General features: G+C 38.2%; 1 pseudogene; it reads left to right on the forward strand.

The window, feature by feature from the left end:
* The first annotated feature begins 1327 nt into the window (after positions 1-1327).
* Positions 1328-2011, forward strand: LOC149252453 (putative magnesium transporter NIPA4 pseudogene; annotated as a pseudogene).
* Positions 2012-6827: the final 4816 nt, after the last annotated feature.

Consider the following 6827-nt stretch of genomic DNA (forward strand, 5'->3'; position numbering starts at 1 on the left):
GATTTTTCTTATCATACCTTGTCAACGCACTCGCCCATGCAATCGTGCAATATATATTGCATTCATTTGTCATGTTTGATCCCATGCATTAACCCTACCATTGCATTAGGGTTTTGGAGGTGTGATTTCTTTCCCATGACTTAAAAATTTATCACTATGTAATATGCCTTTCAATCAGTGGTGACACCGTGTGTGGGTAGACAAGACTCCAATATGGATTTAATTATGTTGACCATACTAGGGTTTGGTGAGAAACCCTAAATCAGAAAAAGAATGATCTCCTTCCTGTTTTAACCTAATTTGCATGCTTTTAGGGGTGCAAACTCATCGGCATTGCATGACATCAAGGTGGGAGTCACTGTAGAATATATTCCCCTAGGTTCTTGATTGGTTCCCAATCTCAGCATCTGCATTAGGACTTTGGCGATTTTTGTCTTTTTCGAAACCCTATAGCTGTTCATTGCATGTGTCTTCCATTCCTCACCACGATTTTTGGAGTGCACTAGGGTCTCTGTTACCATCATTCTAGCAATATTATACAAATGGTGGTCATATCCTTCATCATAGACCATGTTTCATTTTGTGCATTGATCTTATGGTTGCATTAGGGTTTCACGTAGATTCATGAATTTCATAATGCATGGTCAAAAGGAATAAGACCTCACTTCATCTCTCATTTGGTTGACTACGTAAAGATGCCATTGTCCTTATGTACCCATCAAAATCCATATCCTCTGGGGTTGCATTCTTGTTAGCATTATGTCATTCTGGTACCATATTGTCGGATCATGATAAGGATGGCTTAACATAAGACCATTACCTTAGTCATCAATTTTATTAAGAACCAATCAAATTTCTAGGGTTGTTTGATCACAAGACTGGTGCATTGCATTTTTCCATGTGAAAGTGGGTATTAGGAACATGTGCTTTTGAATTATTTAAACCTTATATTAATGTATTTCTAGAACATTATACCCATGTTTTTATGCACCAAAGGTTGTAGTAATCTAATTATTAAACACTATCATTTGATGCCTCGTGAACTAATTTACGTTGTAATGTGGCATGCAAGTCGAAACCTAAAGGAGGAGACAATTATTCTAGCGGACATATACTCGTCAAGTTCGTGAAACACCTACTTTGGGATTTTCATAACATATTTTAATGGGTCATGTTGCAAGAAGCAACTCATGACAAGCACACGACATGGAGACTTATTCAGCTAAGGAAAACGGAGCTCAACATGAAGACATTTTTGTCATAGCACAAAGTAATGGCACTAACTGAAATAATGTTCATACCTGGAGCAATGATGCATCATTGATGAATGCTGGTGAAATGGGTTCATGGGAGGAAGGACTTGGAGGAAAAGGGAGTAGGAGGCTACTCATATTTGTATGACCACTTTGGTGGGAAGGCATCATTACCATGACTTTTGGAGAGGTAGCCAACTTTGCAGCTTATGATTTCTCTCCGGCTATTCTTGTGACTCAATTGGGAGCACTCAACATCATTGTTAGCACAGTTCTTGTATATACTATATTAAGAGAGAAACTGCACATATCTGTAATTTTGGGTTGTATTCGAGGTGTTGTTGTCTCGACCACAATTATTCTACATGCTCCTTAGGAAAGGGATATTGATTATGTCAAGGAAGTGTGGAACCTTGCTACTAGCCATCTTTTTGTTTTATGCATATCTTGTGATAACATTGACTCTTGTTCTCGTTTTCCACTTTGTGCCACTCTATGGCCATACACATGCTTTGGTCTACATCGGCATTTATTCGCTTATGGGATCTCTTTCGGTTAGGAGTGTCAAGGCATTATTTATTGCTTTGAAGATGACTTTTTCAGGGATGAACCATCTAATATGTCCACCAACTTGGTACCTGTATTATAACATAAGAATCGGGCTTCAAGCTCTTTCTTCATATAAGCGCCCTCAGGACGATGATTTCACATATGAGGATATTCCACTTTGTCAGAAGGATTCCTTTAGGGCAGGTTAACGTGTTCATATGACATGCATGTTGGACGATTCTCCCAGTTGATATTGACAACAGTGTCAAAGGGCAATTATTTTGGAGGAGATTTGTTTTGTTTCACTCATTACCAATGACTACAACCCATATTCCAGACCTATTGCATAGAAGAACAGGCATGCCCCATGGTTTAATGAATATTTTGATGCCTCGAAATTAGATAATGGATATAATGAAAGTAATCTTCCACGGAGGTGTTGAACTTGAAATTTTTTAAGGAGAATCTCAGTGTTGTCATGTATTCCAAACCAGATTGCTTGTATCTTCAATCAACGATTAGAGGGGCCACCTGGGTATTAAATTATGTCTCCACACAATCACTATTGTCCTGAAGTCACTAGGTCGCATCCCAGACCTCCATCACTTAACCACAAGACATGACCCAACTTGCGTTGCAACCTGGCGAACCCTACACAAGTCATGAAGTCGTGCTAGGAAGCTCCTCATCCATCTTGAAAATGTGATCTCGATTATAATGCAGCTCTACGAACTTTTCTGGGGTAGGCAAGTCACAGAATCTCTCTTGGGAAAGTTGATGGCCAATCTGTCCCATCCTCTTTAGCGACTGTGCTACCACTCATGACATGGGCGTGTGAACATCTGGAAAGAGTTGTTGCGATACCATTGGTTATGGGGCTGAATCAAAGAAGAGATGAGAGTGGTTCCATTGGTGCACTACGCCCTTACAACCTATAGACTCTCAATCCTAGTGATAAAGGTTACGTCATAGAGCACACAGGGCTAGTCTCCCTCCATTGCACATAACGTACTCTGAATCAATGGAAATACAATCAGTATCTCCCATAAATGCATCACACACCCATAATACACCTAGTGACTCGCCCTACAATCAATATTGAAAAAATAGGAGGTCTGGAATTATTCAAAAGTTTGCTTCAGTTCACCTAGTAATACCATTAGTATGAGACTATAACCAACAGATATACCTCTTGAGCATCCATCATATGCAAACTTTTTTTTTAATCGACACTCTGCAACAAAAAGTGGCCTTTGAGTCCCAAGTTGGCTTCATATCGGTTTTGCACAAAAAATGAAGTCTATCCCTTGTCCTCACATATATTGACCCTGCAAACGCAAATATTGCACAATGGTTGCACTAGTTATTAACCAAGTTTAAATTTTCACTTCATCCCAATGAATAGACAAGAATCATGTGTAACAACTAGGGACCTCACTTGTGCTCACTCTGATATGGTAACACCAATGGAACATAGAGAACATGGATTAGAATCCATAGTGGTGGATCACAGGAGTAGTAAAACCCATAACAACATACAAATATACGGAGCAGTACTCAACAGATTCTAGTTGCGAAGTCGTAGCTCTGGGAGTAGCCAAAAAATTCGACCTGACCTCCTTTGCAACTATGCGACTCCTCCTAGGGTTACTAAGTCGCAGAATTGTTCTCGGAAGAAAATATGACTTACGTCCCAAGATCATGTATGACTTGCATTCAAGGCCACATTTATGACCCACAGCCAATGCGACCTACCCAATCCCCATCGCATTTTATCTCTCAGTCATTTTATCATTATGTCATGGGATGAACACACGCTAGTCTCAGTCATATTTTTGTAGAACGATCCCCATCCATGAGGTTGACCCTAAGGACAATTGGGATTTCCATGATATCCTCAATTAATTAATTTATGGTATGCATTGGTGAATGGGTTGGAAATTCTGGAAAGACACCTCATAGATTAAATGTAACAAGAAGTCGAAGCCTTGTATTGCAACTAATGAGGCAAGAGACTCAACAAAAGAATCACTCACCAATAAAATGGTACCTAAAGCTCATGTATTGGTGCAAATCCTAATAGGAAAACACTTGTAGCCATTACAAGAGGTCTGGGATTCTAAACCAAATAGGCATTGTCCGAAAGGCACTTTTCATGTATATGGATGGTAGAAAAGCCTCAAATCTACCGCACTAGTTGATAAAGAGCCTTTTGAATCAACCATAGATCCTACACAAGTTGCACATGCATTATAATGTTATGACATATAAATCGACCACACAGGGGTCTAAACTAATGTTTTTTGTTTTAATGTTTTTCTGTCAACTAGTTGATTGTATTGCTAGTATCATTATTTGTTATAAATATACCTTACCATTGTTATTTTCTTGCAGGCAGAGAGAGGGGACGAGAATGTTGGTCTATGCAAAGAATTCAAGACTACTTAGACATTATGCCAATATCAATGGAAGATTGCAGGGAAAAGTAAGAATGTTGACTTAGAAAAGGAAGTTAGGGTTTCCACAAAAGCTACACAATCAGGGTTTCAACGAAATCAAAATTGGAACCATTTAGACTCCTAAAGCCTGGTGGCATAAGATGACTGAATGCAAGTAAGGCATAGTGGCAAGAAAATATGCTTGTCCCAGGATCGAGAATCTGCATCATTGTAGAACGTGGGAAACACACATTCTAGGGTTTACAAGGACCCTCTACATCCTCATCCTCTCTCATATTCACATTAGTGTAAATATTGTCCATCATAATGTTGGAAACTATGTTAGGCTTGATTCGAGCATGTAACAATATTTAGTCCAGAGAATGAAGTATGTAAGCTCAAGAGTCATGAGGGTAGCTGAAAGGTCATGAGGGGAGGTCAAGGGTCACGGTAGGTGAATAGTCACCTCATCTCCATGAATGTACCCTCATGCCTCATTGCCTGGGGGAACTTGAGCACTTGAGTGGAGGATTAGATAGATGATTGATGTTTGATAGATAGAGGCACTCAGCCCTTGGCATCTAGTAGATGGAGCGATAGTGAGGATAGGGTTTTGCATTGGGCAATGATATGAGCAGCCCATGTTCCACTGTTGTGTTTTGACCAACTTCTAGTCATGTACTTGAAGTTGCAACAACATTAATAAGATGTTGTCTTTATTCGACATTGATTCCCATACTTACTCATGGTGGTTGTATTGGATGTCTGATACTTCACTATATTTGTATGTGTGTTATCATACACACAATATGTTATGGATTGATTCATAGTTGTTGCATGTCTGTTTTGCTTTTGAATCTGTGTTTACTTATTTCTTGCCATGTCAGTGATCTATTGTGAACTATTTTGCAATTAACTTTTGTTGTGTTCCTGCTTACTGTATGACTGATTGGGTTTTAGGTCATTGATCCCTCTCATGGAATACCTCTTCTTATTACTATTGAGACTCATTTTTATATTTGTTTGTAGTTTGTCAATCTTGGACCGATTCTTGTTTCATTGTCTAGGCATTTTATCCTTGTCCTTACTCAGACACCTTATCATTTGATAGCTAAGAGCAAAAGAATTTATGGTGGCAGTCAGTCCCACATACTGGATGGGGCTCTTATCCCAAACGGTGTGAGGTCTAATTGGGACTTCACCCGAGGGAGACCCCTTAGTTGTTGTCGGTACATTTCAGCCCTTCAATAGGTTGACAGGGTATTATCGCAAGTTTGTTATGAATTATGGGAGAATAGTGGCACCTTTAACAACATTACTGAAGAAAGATCCATTTTATTGGACTCCAGAAGCAACTAAGGCCTTTGAATATCTTAAAGAGGCATTGTGCCAAGAAACAATCTTAGCTACACTAGACTTCACAAAAATATTTATTGTGGAATGTGATGCCTCAAAAAATGGAATTGATGTTGTTTTAATGCAATAAGGAAGACGCATTACTTTTGAAAGTTGTTCAATCAAAGGAAAGTATTTACACAAAGTTATTTACGAGAAGGAAATGTTCGAAATACTGCATGCACTTAGCAAATGGTGACCTTACCTAATGGGAAGACACTTCAAGGTAAAAACGGATCATGATAGTCTTAAATATTTTTTAGAACAAATATTATCTTCAGAAGAGCAACAAAAATGGGTCACAAATATGTTGGGTTATGACTTTGAAATCATCTAAAAGAAAGGGAAGAAAAATGTTGTTGTAGATGCACTCTCAAGAAAATATGAGGATATGGAAGCATTGCTTTGTTCCATTTTTATTATCCAACCAGATTGTATAACCGAAGCAAGGGATGAATGGAAGAATGATGAAGAAGTGTGGGCACTCATTCAAAAGTTGCAGCAAGATCTCAGTACATATGATACATTTAGCTGGAAAAATGATTCATTATGGTACAAATATAGCTTATACCTTTGTAAGAATTCCCAACTCAAACAAAAGTTTCTTCTGGAATAGCACACCTCCCCATTAAGAGGGCACTTAGGATTCTTAAAAACTTACCACAAGCTTAAGAAGGATTTTTTTTGGGATGGTATTAAATTTGATATTCAAAAATTTGTGGCAGAATGTTTGGTTTTCCAACAAAATAAAGTTGAGGCAATAAAGACCTCGGGGCTGTTACAACCTTTATAAATTCCAAGTCAATGTTGGAAGGAGGTTTCAATGGATTTTATCACAAGTTTACCCAATTCCAAAGGAAAGAGTGTCATCATGGTGGTAGTTGATATACTTACCAAGAATGCACACTTTTGTTCATTATCTCATCCATTTAGAGCCAGTACATTTTCTACTACATTTATTGTAACAATTCAAAAGCTACGTGGAAACCCAAAGATTATTATAAGTGACAGAGATCCCATTTTCACTGAAAATTTTTGGAGAGAATTATTTTCTTGACTGGATACTCAATTAGCTCATAACTCATCTTATCATCCTCAATAAAATGGGCAAACTTAGATAGTGAACAAATGTTTGGAAGGATATCTTCATTACTTTGTATCTAATAAATAAACGCAATGGGTCAAGTGCTTA

Source organism: Pinus tabuliformis, chromosome 7 (assembly GCF_031772625.1).
Source record: "Pinus tabuliformis cultivar Carrire ecotype Pingquan chromosome 7, CPIR1, whole genome shotgun sequence".
Taxonomy (NCBI): Eukaryota; Viridiplantae; Streptophyta; class Pinopsida; order Pinales; family Pinaceae; genus Pinus; species Pinus tabuliformis.